The sequence below is a fragment of the Chiloscyllium plagiosum genome, unplaced genomic scaffold (assembly GCF_037043375.1).
Source record: "Chiloscyllium plagiosum isolate Xiang-an unplaced genomic scaffold, Cpla_swu_hap1 HiC_scaffold_30, whole genome shotgun sequence".
NCBI lineage: Eukaryota > Metazoa > Chordata > Chondrichthyes > Orectolobiformes > Hemiscylliidae > Chiloscyllium > Chiloscyllium plagiosum.
This window is the reverse complement of record NW_028270168.1, coordinates 1,099,737-1,115,769: the sequence shown is the minus strand read 5'-3', so window position 1 is coordinate 1,115,769 and position 16,033 is coordinate 1,099,737. Positions and strand designations below refer to the sequence as shown.

Below are 16,033 nucleotides of genomic sequence, written 5' to 3'. Positions count from 1 at the left end.
CTTCGAAAGCTCGTGATTCCAAATAAACCTGGTGTTGTGAGATTTTTAACTCGGTCTAAAATTGCCAAGGTTGTCTCTACTCTCCTTGAACAAGATGGTAACATTTGCTATCCTCCAGTCTTCTGGCACTATTCCTGTAGACAATGACAACATAAAGATCAAAGCCAGAGGCTGTGCAATCTCCTTCCTGGCTTCCCAGAGAATCCTAGGATAAGCTCCATCTGGCCCAAGGGACATATCCATTTTCACACTTTCCAGAATTGCTAACACCACCTCCTTGTGAACCTTAATCCCATCTAGTCTAGTATCCTGTATTCTCCTCAACAATACTGTCTTTTTCCAGTGCCTCTCCTATCTCCTCGGACTCCATGCACAACTTCCCATTACTGTCCTTGATTGGCCCTAATCTTTCTCTAGGAGAAAGTGAGGACCGCAGATGCTGGAGATCAGAGCTGAAAATGTGTTGCTGGAAAAGCACAGCAGGTCAGGCAGCATCCAAGGAGCAGGGGAATCAACATTTTGGGCATGAGCCCTTCTTCAGGAATGAGCCCTTCCTGAAGAAGGGCTCAAAAAGAAAGGCTCATGCCCGAAATGTCGATTCTCCTGCTCCTTGGATGCTGCCTGACCTGCTGTGCTTTTCCAGCAACACATTTTCAGCCCTAATCTTTCTCTAGTCATTCTTTTATTCCTGATATACCGATAGAAAGTTTCAGGGTTTTCCTTGATCCTATCTGCCAATGACTACTCATGCCCCCTCCTGGCTCTTCTTTGCTCTCTCTTTAGGTCTTTCCTGGCTAACTTGTAACTCTCAAGCGCCCTAACTGAGCCTTCACATCTCATCTTAACAGATGCCTTCTTCTTCCTCTTGACAAAAAATTCAACGTCTTTAGTAAACCACGCCTCCCTTGCTCGACCACCTCCTCCCTGCCTGACAGGCACATACTTATCGAAGACACATAGTAGCTGTTAATTGAATAAGCTTCACATTTCAATTGTGCCAATCCCCTGCAGTTTCCCTCCCCATCCTATGCATCCTAAATCTTACCTAATCACATCATAATTGCCTTTACCCCAGCAGTAGCTCTTGCCCTCTGGTGTATACCTATGCCTTTCCATTACTAAAGTAAACATAACCAAATTATGATCACTATCACCAAAGTGCTCACCTACCTCCAAGTCTAACAGCTGGTATGGTTCATTACCCAGAACCAAATCCAATGTGGCCTCGCCTCTTGTTGGCCAATGTACCTACTGTGTCAGGAAACACTCCTGCACACATTGGACAAAAACTGACCCATCTAAAGTACTCAAACTATAGTATTTCCATTCAATATTTGGAAAGTTAAATGCCCCCATAATAACTACCCTATTACTCTCACTCTTATCCAGAATTATCTTTGCTGTCCTTTCCTCTACATCTCTGGAACTATTCGGAGGCCTATAGAAAACTCCCAACAGGGTGACCTCTCCTTTCCTGTTTCTAACTTCAGCAGACAAGTCCTCAAATGTCCTTTCTGCCACCATAATACTGTCCTTGACTAACAATGCCACACCTACCCCTCTTTTACCACCTTCCCTGTTGTTACTGAAACATCTCAATCCCAGAACCTGCAACAACCATTCCTGTCCCTGCTCTATCAGTGTCTCTGAAATAGCCATAGCATTGAGGTCCCAGGTACCAACCCATGCTGCACCTTCACCTACCTTAATCCAAATGCTCCTGGCTTTGAAGTAGACACACTTTAAACCACATTTCTGCTTACCAGTGAACTCTTACGACCTTGAAACCTTATTTCTGACCTCACTACTCTCAACCTCCTGGACACTGGCACTACAATTTAGGTTCCCATCCCCCTGCTGAATTACTTTAAACCCTCCCGAAGAGCATTAGTAAAATTCCCCCTCCAGGATATTGGTACCTGTAATTATCACACTGTGTTGTTGTCTCTCACTTTGCCATCATGGCTCCTTTAAAAAAAATCTGGACCCCCGCCTCTCCCTGCAAAGTACCATCTGGATTTCAAACCTCCCTTGCTCCCCGAAGTCTTTGGATATATTGTTACCTTCTAGATCCATGCACATCTTTTCAGAAGTCCTTTCAATCAGGTTCCACCTTGGCACAATACAGAAACAGTTCTCAAAGTCATGTCTGATTGTAGTTAGAGTATAATGGAATCATGCATTCCCTCCAAGTGTGGAAAGAGTAGATTCTGCACCAATCCTCCAAAAAGCATCCTAACCAGACCTGCCCTCTATCCCTGTAACACCACATTTCCCATGGAGAAGCTACCTAGCCTGCACATCCCTGGACACTATGGGCAATTTAGCATGGCCAGTCCAAATCACCTGCACATCGTTGAATTGTGGAAGGAAACCCACGCAGACACAGGGAGAATGTGCAAACTCGACATAGACAGACAGTCGCCTGAGGGTGGAATTGAACCCAGGTCTCAGGAAAACACAAACCAAGGAAACTGCCCCTTGCAATCGAGAAAGTGATTTCAGGGAAAACAAAGAACTATCTGACTCCACTGGGCACACACAAACATAGGAAATTGGAATTTCACCTTCTACATTCCAGTAACTGGGATTTAGAAATCTGATTGACAGCAGCCCCAAGAACAATTCAAATAGTTCATCAGTTTAGAGGGAATTAGTCAGGGCCTTCACTCTGATCACCATCCCATGATGTCAGACAAAAAGGACACAAGTGAGCTCAGCTGTGATGCCCTCTTTAGTCAAACAGCCCTCTGACACTTGTGACAAGACTCACATCCAGAGAGAGATTACCCAGAGTGAATACCCAGAGTGAACCATTGTAGGAGTTTGGGTGCTATCTGCCAATGTCAAGGAAAGAAAACGAAGCAAGTTTTTTTTTAAAAAAGCTGAGTAGCCCCATGCAGTATCTCTCGAAAGGGCTGCTTTGGGAATGTAGATTATTTTGGGACATGTGTGGGATGGTATTACAAGGACAGAGAGGGGCAGGGCCATTGTGATCCTGATTCTGGGGTGAAGTGCACCCTAAGCCTGTATGTTCCTGCTTTAGGTCCCACTCAGCACAGGTCAGGTCCCGATTGGCTGCCCAGCCTAATTAAGGTTGTTGTGCTGCCAACACAGTCTCAAGACTGGCACCACAAAGGACAGCCAGTAACTTCCAACCTCAAAAGCGGGAACTTGAACAAAACTATTGAGAAGGGGCAGAGTACAAACTTTGCAGGGAGGTCAGTGTGGGTCACAGGTGCTGCCTTCTCAGATAGTAGATTCTTCTCTACCTCACCAGAGCTATTGGGACTAGAGTAAGGATTCAATTGGTGGTAGCCCTCTACAAAGTGATGTTGTCCTGACTTGGGCAAAGTGCTAACAACATTACAAAATAACCCCCTAGTTAGCTTGCAATGGTGCAAGCTGGTTGGTCCAACTGGTTACAGTGGGAAACATGTTACACAGTCACAGTACCATCAGTAATAGCTATGGAACCCATGGCTTATCAAAGTGGCCGGAGAATCCCGATGATCCTACAACTTAACCAGCAACAAAAGGGACTGCACTAATGATCTGAAAACACATTCGCATCCCGTAACTGTTTGGGTATCTACATTCAGTTGAAGCAGACCCAGCATATCAGGTGTAATGATCACAAAGCAATCAGATTATGGTAAAAACATCTGGTTTACAAATGTCCTTCCCTGGTCTGGCCTACACAAGATCCCAGACCCATAGTAGGACTGACACTTCAGTGTCCTCCTTCAGTAGCTCACTGATGTGTCCAGGAAACCAAGGAATGGGACAGTAAATGCTGGGCCCGCTAGTGACACCCACTTCTCATAACACAATAAAACTAAGCAACTTACATGAAGCCAGGCTCTTGCACAGACCTAATGAAGCATTATATTTATTTTATATCGATATGAAGAAATGTTGATCTGGGGTTGAGGACAACTCCATATTACTGTTTGGGGCTATTCCAACAATTGTTTAAAATCTGAGCTTGGATTAGAACATAGAACATAACAGCACAGTACACACCCTTCGGCCCTCGATGTTGCACCGACCTGATGCCCATCTAACCTACACCATTCCATTATGATCCATACGTATGCCAAATGCCTATTTAATGCCCTTAACATTGACTAGTCTACCACCGTTGCAGGCAGGCCGATCCACACCCCTACGACTCTGAGTGAAGAAACTACTCCTAATATCTGTCCTACATCTATCACCCCTCAATTTAAAGCTATGTCCCCTTGTGTTATCCTGCACCATCCGAGGAAAAAGGCTCTCACTGTCCACTCTATCTAACCCTCTGATTATCTTATATGTCTCGATTATGTCACTTCTCAACCTTCTTCTCTCCAATGAAAAACAGCCTCAGTTCCCTCAGCCTTTCCTCGTAACACCTTCCTTCCTTACCAGGCAACACCCTAATACATCTCCTCTGAACCCTTTCCAAAGCTTCCTCATCCTTCCTATAATGTGGTGACCAGAACTGTACACAATACACTAGGTGCGGCCTTACCAGTGTCTGTTACAGCTGAAGCATGACCTCGTGGCTCTGAAACTCAATCTCCCGACCAAAAATTCCAACACTCCACATGCCTTCTTAACAACCTTATCAATCTGAGTGGCAACTTCAGGGATTTATGCACCTGGACACCGGGCGCTTTCTGTTCATCTACACTGCCAAGAATTCTATCATTAGCCCAGTACTCTGCATATCTGTTACTTCTTCTGAAGTGAACTACCTCACACGTTTTCGCATTAAACTCAATTTGCCACTTCTCAGCCCAGCTCTGCATCTTATCTATGTCCTTCTGTAACCCACAACATCCTTCGGCCCTACCTACAACTGTCTATTTTAATGTACTAATTCATCCTTCTATGCCCACATCCAGATCGTTTATAAAAATGACAAACAGCAGTGACCCCAAAACAAATCCTTGCGACACACCATTGGTAACAGAGCTCCTGGATGAATATTTCCCATCAACCACCATTGTTTGTCTTCTCTCAGCTAGCTAATTTCTGATCCAAACTGCTAATTCACCTTCAATCCCAAAACTCCATATTTTGTGCAAGAGCCTCCTGTGTGAAACCTTATCAAACACCTTACTGAAGTCCAAATACACCACATCAACTGCTTTATCCTCATCCACCTGTTTTGTCACCTTCTCAAAGAACTCAATAAAGGTTAGTGAGGTATGACCTTATCTTTACAAAAACTGTGTTTACTATCCCTAATCAAATTATTCCTTTCCAGATGATTATAAATCCTATCTCTTATAATCTTTTCCAACACCTTACCCACAACTACAGAAAGACTCACTGGCCTATAATTACCAAGGTTGTCCTGACTCCCCTTTTTAAGCAAGGGAGCAACTTTTGCTATCCTCCAGTCTTCTAGCACTACTCCTGTCGACGCTGATGTAAAGATCAAAGCCAAAAGCTCTGCAATCTCCTCCCTGGCTTCCTAGAGGATCCGAGGATAAATCCCATCTGGTCCAGGGGTCTTATCGGTTTTCAGATCTTCCAAAATTGCTAAAACCTTTTCATTCCTGAAGAAGGGCTTATGCCCGAAACGTCGATTCTCCTGTTCCCTGGATGCTGCCTGACCTGCTGCGCTTTTCCAGCAACACATTTTCAGCTCTGATCTCCAGCATCTGCAGACCTCACTTTCTCCTCAAAACCTTTTCTTTGTCAACCTCAATCCCATACAATCTTGTAGCCTGTATCTCCGTATTCTCACGGACATTGCCCTTTCCCAATGTGAATACTGATGAAAAGTATTTATTAAGCACTTCCCCTATGTCATCAGATTCCACACACAATTTTCCACTACTATTTGATTGGCCCTAATCTTACTCTAGTCATTCTTTTATTCCTGCTATACCTATAGAAGGCCTTAGGGATTTCCTTGATTCTATGTCCCTTCCTGGCTCTTCTTAGCCCTTTATTTCTTCAAAACAATACAGAGATTCTCCAAACAATAGAGATTGGTTACATGGGGAGATGGGGGGAGCAATGTGAGAGATTATTACAGCATTTTAAAGCACCATTTGACATCAAGAATCTTCAAATTGCCACAATTTATCAGATGATTTTCAGTAACATCATAGAATTATGTGGCAGAAGTTTTTGCCCCTTGAGTCTACACTACAAAAACTACTCAATCACTCCATATCCTGGCCTCAACACTGGCTAGATCTCCAGGGAAATTAATCATTGGGAACATCCACAAACTGCTTGTGGGTTTGAGGAGATTCCACAGATTAAACTGTAACATTCAAACAGAAGGGGTGGAGTTTAAAGAGGCCCACGGGAGAGGGAATGATGGTGGATGGGGTGTCTCCATGAGTGGTTCCCTAAACTTGGCTTTAGGATGGCAGAGCAGGTTTCAGGTATTAAACAGGCAGCATTTCAGCAACAGTTGGGATTCAGAGTGTCTGGAATTGTTATGGTGCAGACAGATATTGGCAACCACTGCTCCTTACATTTACAAATCAGAAATGTTCATTAAATCACATGCTCAAAATTAACTCAAACCTTCAGTGGGTAGAACAGGGACAGGATTGGCTGTTGCAGGTTCCAGGGTTTAAATGTTTTAGTAGGGTCAGAGGTGGGGGTAAAAGAGGGGGAGGTGTGGCATTGCGTGTCAAAGATAGTATTACAGCTGTGGAAAGGACGATGGATGAAGACTTGCCATCTGAGGTAGTTTGGGCTGAGGTTAGGAATAGGAAAGGTGAGCTCACCCTGTTAGGAGTTTTTTACAGGCCTCCTAATAGTCCTAGAATCATTGAAGAAAGGATTGCGAGGATGATTCAAGAGAAGAGTGAAAGTAATAGGGTGGTTGTTATGGGGGACTTTAACTTTCCTGATATTGATTGGGAAAGCTATAGCTCAAGTTCGTTAGATGGGTCAGTGTTTGTCCAATGTGTGCAGGAGGGTTTCCTGACACAATATGTAGATAGGCCAACAACAAGAGGTGAGGCCATACTGGATTTGGTTCTGGGTAATGAACCAGGCCAGGTATTAGAATTAGAGGTAGGTGAGCACTTTGGGGACAGTGACCACAATTCGGTGACTTTTACTCTAGTGATGGAGAGGGATAAGTGTGCACTACAGGGCAAGAGTTATAGATGGGGGCAGGGAAATTATGATGCGGTGAGGCATGACTTAGGATGCGTGGCTTGGAAAAGTAAGCTTCAAGGCAAGGGCATAATTGATATGTGGAGCTTGTTCAAGGAGCAACTATTGAGTGTCCTTGATAAGTATGTACCCGTCAGGCAGGGAGGAAGGGGTCGTGTGAGGGAGCCGTGGTTTAATAAGGAATTGGAATCCCTTGTTAAATGGAAGAGGGCGGCCTATGTAAAGATGAGGCGTGAAGGTTCAATTGGGGCGATTGAGAGTTATAAGGTAGCCAGGAAGGACCTGAAGAGAGAGCTAAGAGCAGCAAGGAGGGGACATGAAAGGTCCTTAGTTGGTAGGATTAGGGAAAACCCCAAGGCTTTCTATAGGTATGTCAGGAATAAAAGAATGACTAGGGTAGGAATAGGTCCAGTCAAGGATAGTAGTGGGAAGTTGCGTGTGGAGGCTGAAGAGATTGGGGAGACACTGAATGAATACTTTTCGTCAGTATTCAATCAGGAACAGGACATTGTTGTCAATGTGAGTACTGAGTCACAATTAAGTAGAATGGATGGCTTTGAGGTATGTAGAGAAGAGGTGTTGGAAATTCTGGAAAGGGTGAAAATAGATAAGTGCCCTGGGCCTGATGGCATTTATCCTAGGATTCTCTGGGAAGCAAGGAAGGAGATTGCAGAGCCATTGGCCTTGATTTTTATGTCCTCGTTGTCTACAGGAGTAATGCCAGAAGATTGGAGGCTAGCAAATGTGGTTCCCTTGTTCAAGAAGGGGAGCAGGGATAACCCTAGTAACTATAGGCCGGTGAGTCTCACTTCTGTTGTGGGCAAAATCTTAGAGAGAATTGTAAGGGATAGGATTTATGAACATCTGGATAGGAATAATGTGATCAAGGATAGTCAGCATGGTTTTGTGAAGGGCAGGTCGTGCCTCACAAACCTTATTGAATTCTTTGAGAAGGTGACTAAGGAGGTGGACGAGGGGAAAGCAGTAGATGTGGTGTATATGGATTTTAGTAAGGCGTTTGATAAGGTTCCCCATAGTAGACTACTGCAAAAAATACGGAGGTATGGCATTGAGGGTGAGTTGGAGGTTTGGATTAGGAGTTGGCTGGCTGGAAGAAGACAGAGGGTAGTAGTTGATGGCAAAGGTTCATCTTGGAGTGCCATCACTAGCGGTGTTCCGCAAGGATCTGTTTTGGGACCATTGCTGTTTGTCATTTTTATAAATGACCTGGAGGAGGGGTTAGAAGGTTGGGTGAGCAAGTTTGCGAATGATACGAAAGTCGGAGGAGTTGTAGACAGTGAGGAAGGATGTGGCAGGTTACAGCGGGATATAGATAAGCTGCAGAACTGGGCAGAAAGGTGGCAAATGGAGTTCGATGTAGCTAAGTGTGAGGTGATTCACTTTGGTAAGAGTAATAAAAAGATGGGGTACTGGGCTAATGGTCGGATACTTGGTAGTGTGGATGAGCAGAGGGATCTCGGTGTCCATGTACACAGATCTTTGAAAGTTGCCACCCAGGTAAATAGTGCGGTGAAGGCGGCATATGGCGTACTGGCTTTTATTGGTAGAGGAATTGAGTTCCGGAGTACTGAGGTCATGTTGCAGTTGTATAAGACTCTGGTGCGGCCGCATCTGGAGTATTGTGTGCAGTTTTGGTCGCCATACTATAGGCAGGATGTGGAGGCACTGGAACGGGTGCAGAGGAGGTTTACCAGGATGTTGCCTGGTATGGTAGAAAGATCGTATGAGGAAAGGCTGAGGCACTTGGGGTTGTTTTCATTGGAGAAAAGAAGGTTTAGGGGTGACTTGATAGAGGTGTACAAGATGATTAGGGGTTTAGATAGGGTCGACAGTGAGAATCTTTTTCCACGTATGGAGTCAGCTATTACAAGGGGGCATAGCTTTAAATTAAGGGGGGGTAGGTATAGGACAGATGTTAAGGGTAGGTTCTTTACTCAGCGAGTCGTGAGTTCATGGAATGCCCTGCCAGTAGCAGTGGTGGACTCTCCCTCATTATGGGCATTTAAGCGGGCATTGGATAGGCATATGGAGGATAGTGGGCTAGTGTAGGTTAGGTGGGCTTGGTTCGGCGCAACATAGAGGGCCGAAGGGCCTATACTGCGCTGTATTCTTCTATGTTCTATGATTCATCAGTGAATGGAATTGGTGCCACTTGGTTTCTGATTTGTTAAAAGGGAGTGGGTACTGGGGTAGAGGTCCACTTGGATCAGAAGTGAATATTGTCTTGGTGAACAAAGAGGAGGATGGGGAGGAAGGAGGCAATGTCAGCAGGTCAAGGACAAAATAAGAGAGTTTGACGAGGTCCCCTGAAATGATTGGACTTGTGGTAGGGGGTGGGACAGAGAAGGAGGGCTGTTGATCTCAGGAGGATGTAGAATTCTAAGGGGCAGGGGGCAAGTGGGGGAGGAGAGGGAAGAAGATGATGAGAGTAGACGATGTAAAGGCTGGGGGGTGGGGGGGTTTGACTTCTGGATGCCATCCTTCCAAATCCATAGCTCTTGCCTCCAGCTGCTTGATTTGAGCAGTACAATCACCTGGTAGCAAAGTCCAACCAATTCCCACTCCGTCCTGATATTCATCAACCACCCTGCACAGCAGCACAGGCATCATTCATTATGACTATAGCTGATTATTCAGCTCAATACCCGAATCTTTATCCTTTCCCTCCCACCACCCACCATCCCCCCAACACCTTCATCTGTCAAAGTGGCTACACTCCAAAAGCTTGTGATTTTGGACTATAACCTGGTGTTGTGGAACTTCTGACTCTATAACTGCAGAAAGACATCACTGCTCCTGTACTCAAATCCTCTCGCAATGAAGGCCAACGTATAAATTTGCCCTTTTTACTGCCTGCTGCACCTGTGATTAACTTCAGTGATTGCTACCTCAGGACCAAGTGTCCATCCCCTGTCTCTTTCCCATATTCCTGCAAACTATTTCTAAAAAGCTTCTTTTTCTCACATATCCCTCACTTCTTTAGCGTGCTTTAAACCTATTCCTTCTTGTTCTCGATCCTTTTTAGGAGTTGGAACAGCTTCTCCCGGTCTAATCTGTCCGTCTCACATGGGATTTTGAAAATCGCTATCAAATCTCCTCTCGGTTTTCCTGTCTGAAGAGAATGTTCCAACTTCTTCAATCTATCCTCATCACTGAAACCATTTTTGTAAATCGCTTTTGCACTCTCTCTCTCCAATGTCTTCACATCTTTCCTATAATGTGACACCCACATCTGTTTACAATACTCTAGCTGAGGTCTAACAAGTTTCTTGTACAAGTTCAACATCACCTCCCTGCTCTTGTACTCTGTGCCCCTGTTAAAAAAGCAGAGGACACTTATTTGTTTAGCAAGATTTATTATAGTGTAATCAGTGTTAGTAATGATTTTCTGACCCAATTCTGCCTGTTTTCTTCAACAACTCTTTACATAATGAGTCACAGGATAAAAATGTGCCCTTTATGGACTTCACAAGAAAGTAGTACTGTGTCCAAAATCACCATCAGTAGATTTTTCCCATTTGCTTTCCAGCTGGGCCCTGTAAACAGTGATTTTGTGGTTTGCTCTTTCATTATCCCCGACATATTTTGCCTGGATGGTAGTCTGCGACCACACCCTCCTTCAGCCAAGACAACAAGTATCTTTTCTTCATTCTTCTCATCAACATTAGTATTGGCCAGTGCTAGGTTTACATGAGATTCCTTTAAGCAAAGTTAGTTTGCATGTGGTGTTTAAGTATGTGAAGCAATGAGACTGAACACCAAGGATGGTACAAGAGAGTCAGAACAATCTTCTAAAGGTACATTCATTAGCAAAAGTTTACATCAGTCCATTCTACTGGATTTTTTTATTTAATCAACTTCTGGCCAAAAGGGCTGCTAACCCTAGCCATGATGACGGATTGTTAAAATTGTTAATAGTCTTGGAACATGCCAGACAGATACAGCCTGCAAGGTGAAAGTGCCAACTTAAGAAAAACCAACACCAAAAATTCACGCAATCACATTCTCCAGTGAGCTGGATTTTTTTTTCCTTTGGATGAATTAGAAAGCACATAAAATGCCAATTAAGAAAAAAATGCAGGTTAATTAGAAGACCATGTTTGCACAAAATTTATGAATAAAGTTTTATTTCTCCCATGTCCATCTTGCACAACTCAATATGGTTATCCTGTTGTGAAATATTTTCCATGTTGCACTTTTAACCAGCAGATTCCCACACTGCTTCCCTCAAAGCACAAAACTTTCACAACCAACATCACTCACTTATTCCAGCTCGTTATAGTCAGTCAAAAGACTAATGCCTGTCACCAATAAGTATCGCCCATATAGTATCATCATATTCAGCTTTTCCTTTAATGTAGTCATGTCTCAAGCAGCTTCAGAGAAACGTTCATTAAACTTGGCACCGAGTCACATATGGAGATATCTGGGAGAATGGCCAAGGTCGAAGAGATAGACTTGAAGGGCCATCCTTAGGTCAAGGCAGAGAAGTCAATTGCAGGTTAGGAAGGCGGTGCTGAGTTTGAGGGATTTGACTGAGATAAGGTGTGGGCACCAAGACTGCAGCATTGGGAGTTATGCAATGCTCAAGGAGTTTGGAATGGCCTAATATTTGCTCCTATGTCTTATGGTCTGATTTAGAGGAGTACAGAGGTCAGAGGATGTGGGGCTGAGAGCAACTAGAAATTGCAAAGTGACATGAAAACCTGAATCAACAATTCAAATTGAATACAGGATGGCAGCAGGGTAAGGACAGAGCAATAAGCTCTAGTTTACAGATGGTAGATATCAGAGAACAGTCAGGATTGAGATGGTATAGTCAGGTCGAGAGGTAAGACGGTGTGGTCGAGGGTTTCAGCAGTAGATGAGTGGAGGGAAGGAGAGTTGGATAATGTTACAAAAGGTGGAAAGAGCTGGCCTTAGTGGCCAGGAACTCACTCCCAATTCAGACAATTGTTTTTGCTGACGACCAGAGAGTTAACCACAAAGGCAGCTTTCACTATCATTCATAGCCTTGCTTTGCAATGACTCACTCATTCAAAAAAAAAGGCATACTTTTGGGAATGAGGTTGGAGACAGAGTGGGATGTTCATTAAAAAGAAACACTGTTGGAAATATTGAATACGTCTGGTGGCATCTGTGGAGAGGGAAACAAAGTTAACATTTCAAATGCTGAAAATGTGTTGCTGGAAAAGCGCAGCAGGTCAGGCAGCATCCACTCCCTCCATGACTCCCTCGTCAGGTCCACACCCCCCACCAACCCAACCTCCACTCCCGGCACCTTCCCCTGCAACCGCAAGAAATGCAAAACTTGCGCTCACACCTCCCCCCTTACTTCCCTCCAAGGCCCCAAGGGATCCTTCCGTATCCGCCACAAATTCACCTGCACCTCCACACACATCATCTATTGCATCCGCTGCACCCGATGTGGCCTCCTATACATTGGGGAGACAGACCGCCTACTTGCGGAACGTTTCAGAGAACACCTCTGGGACACCCGCACCAACCAACCCAACCACCCTGTGGCTCAACACTTCAACTCCACCAAGGACATGCAGGTCCTTGGACTCCTCCATCGCCAGACCATAGCAACACGACGGCTGGAGGACGAGCACCTCATCTTCCGCCTAGGAACCCTCCAACCACAAGGGATGAACTCAGATTTCTCCAGTTTCCTCATTTTCCCCTCCCCCCACCTTATCTCAGTCAAATCCCTCGAACTCAGCACCGCCTTCCTAAACTGCAATCTTCTTCCTGACCTCTCCGCCCCCACCCCCACTCCGGTCTATCACCCTCACCTTGACCTCCCTCCCCCTATCGCATTTCCTACGCCCCTCCCCCAAATCCCTCCTCCCTACCTTTTATCTTAGCCCGCTTGGCACACTTTCCCCATTCCTGAAGAAGGGCTCATGCCCGAAATGTCGATTCTCCTGCCCCTTGGATGCTGCCTGACCAGCTGTGCTTTTCCAGCAACACATTTTCAGCTCTGATCTCCAGCATCTGCAGTCCTCACTTTCTCCTCTAACATTTCAAATGAACTACATTTCTTCTTCAGTCATTCTGGACTTCAAATGTTAACTGTTTCTCTCTCTAGAAATGCTGCCAGACCTGCTGAGTTTTTCCAGCACTTTGTTTTGATTTCAAACCTCCATAACCTGCAGAATTTTGCTTTTAACTTGGAGGTTAATTGACATGGGTCACTTTTCCTCCTGCTCATTTTGCAAAAGGCATTAATCTATTGTCACCAATTCCTTAAACCCAGAGATGGAGAAAACAGATTGGGGTCAGCCATGCTGCAAGGTCATATTCCTCTGGTTAGTGCATAGTCACCAGCTGAAGGACACTGAAGCTAAATGAGAGGTTTCTTTTTGCTCAAGATCCAATTCTCCAGAGAAAACAATCTAGTTCCACAACGTGTGTCATTTCAAACAGCGATGACAGTGAGATAATGCAGTTATACTTTGTGTTTAATAAGCTGATCACAGTACAGTTTATACAGTAATGAAAGAAACCACTCAATACTGAAATGATTATCCTGTCCCATCTGTCAATAATTAGCAAAGTCAAAGACAAAGAAAAGGATATTCACTTCAAATATGACTTTGAAAGTTCTGAGCAAATGGCTTGTAACTTACAGTATACAATCAAATATGTTTTTAACTGAAAATTAATGAAAAGCTCATTTCCAGTCCTTGGAATCTAGCTATCTCTGATGCATTTGGCACATAGCTTTATTATTTTAATCATCAGGACTGCAGCACAATTTTTCTTTAAAGACATTTTGGAAAGGACATACATTGAGTTTGTCTAACACACAAAAGACAAACCAAATCTGGCAATTCTCTCCAAATTGACCTCAAAAGCAATTAAGTTTCCCAACAAACTTGCCAGTTACAAGTCAATTTTATAACTTTGACTTCTATCACTTGGCCAGATGCAGAAATGCCATAATAAACAAATCATCAAATGATTTCATTCCTAAGACACGTTTAGGATGGGTCTGCTTTAAAATCCTATGATTCTAGCTGAAAGGATTTAAAACAAATAACAGAATGGCATGACAACTTCTCTTTACTGGCAGAAACCAGCTTCAGAATCACCACTGTCATACATACACTCCTGATGCTGCAGCCAGCAGAAAATAAACTTTCCAATAAACCAGAAAACATTTTTACAATTAACACAAATCCACCATTCGTTTATTCTTCATTTTGGAATCTTGACTGGAAAAGTATACGTCAAACATGATCAAGGAACATGCCTTTACAACACCCCACTGTACGAGCAGGAGTACGACTGTAACACAAGGTGTAGTTAGTTCTAGATTTAGTGGAAAGTCAACATGCAATTTTCAGTGAATTGACACGGTCGATCATTCTGAGCAAAGAGCACATAGTTCATGGGTGTAAGGTGGTTTGTGGAAATGGAGTTTGTTCCAAGGAAAAGCAGAATTATTTTTCACACAATCATAAACAAGAATGACCCCTTTGATTCTCCTCAATAATTTGAGGGGTGATTAAATTCAGAACAGAATTACAGAAGTAAAAAGTGGAACAAAAGGAAATTAACACATTTTATAAAAATTGTGATGGAAACTTTAATGGGATTAAACGCCGATAAGTCCCAGGATACTAAAGGTGGCAGCCATGGGAACGGTGGATGTGTTGGTGACTTCTTCCACAATTCTGTAGATTTTGGATCAGTCCCAACAAATTGAAGAGTGGCAAACATAACCTCACTGTTTATAAAAAGGAGAGAGGGAGAAAACCAGGAATTACAGCCTGATTAGCCAAACAGTAGTGGGGAAAATACTTGAATCTATCATAAAGGATTTGATAACAGAACACTTTAAAGATCCCAATGGCATTACACATGGATTTATGAAAGGGAAACCATGCTTGAAAAACCTATTAGGGAATTATAAGGACAAAACTGGAATATGCCAGTGTTGGACTGGGGGGGACAAAGTTAAAAATCACACAACACAACAATCCACTGGGAGAACCAGTGGATGTGATGCAATTGGATTTTCAGAAAACTTCTGATAAATTGGTTATTGTGCAAAATCAAAAGAATGTAGGATTGGGGCAACATGCTGGCATGGATTGAGAATTGATCAGCAGACAGGAAACACAGCAGGAATAAATGGATCATTTTCCAAGTGGCATGCTGTGACTCGTGGTCTGCTACACGGATCAATGTTTAGGCCCCAGTTATTCACAATATGGCTCAACAACGTGGATGAGGAAAGTCAAGTACAATATTTCCAAGTTTGCTGACAGTACAAGACTAGGTGGAAGTGAAGGTGACAAAGAGGATGTAAAGAGACTTCTGGATGTTTCAAACAAGTAGCGTGAGTAAGCAAATACATGGCAAATGTGGTATAATGTGGATAAATGTGACGTTTGCTGGGAAAAACAGAATAGCAAAGTTAAATTTGAATGGTAGATTGGGAAATGTTGATGTCCAAGAGGACCCGGATGTCCTAGTTCACTAGTCACTGAAAGCTAGTTTCAGGGACAACAGTTACGAGGGCAAATAATATGTTGGTCTTCACTACAAGAGGATTGGAGCACAGGAGCAACCATCTTTCTGCAGCTGTACAGGGTCTTGGTGAGTCCACATCTGGAGTAATGTGTAGGTTTGTTCTCCTTATCTCGTAAAAAGATATACTTGCCATTGAGGGAGTGCAGTGAAGGTTCACCTAACTGATTCCTGGGAATGTGATGCTAGAAAAGCACAGCAGGTCAGGCAGCATCCTAGGAGCAGGAGAATCAATGTATCAGGCATAAGCCCCTCATCAGGAATGAAGGCCGAGGGGGCTGAGAAATAAATGGAAGGGGACTAAGGCTGGGGGGGAAGAGGTAGC

General features: G+C 43.8%; 1 protein-coding gene across 3 annotated transcripts in view; it reads right to left on the bottom strand.

Annotated features, from left to right (window-relative positions):
- Positions 1–16,033, bottom strand: part of nhsl3 (NHS like 3) — a 284,193-nt gene that overhangs the window by 81,604 nt on the left and 186,556 nt on the right. The gene's annotated exons all lie outside the window — the stretch shown is intronic.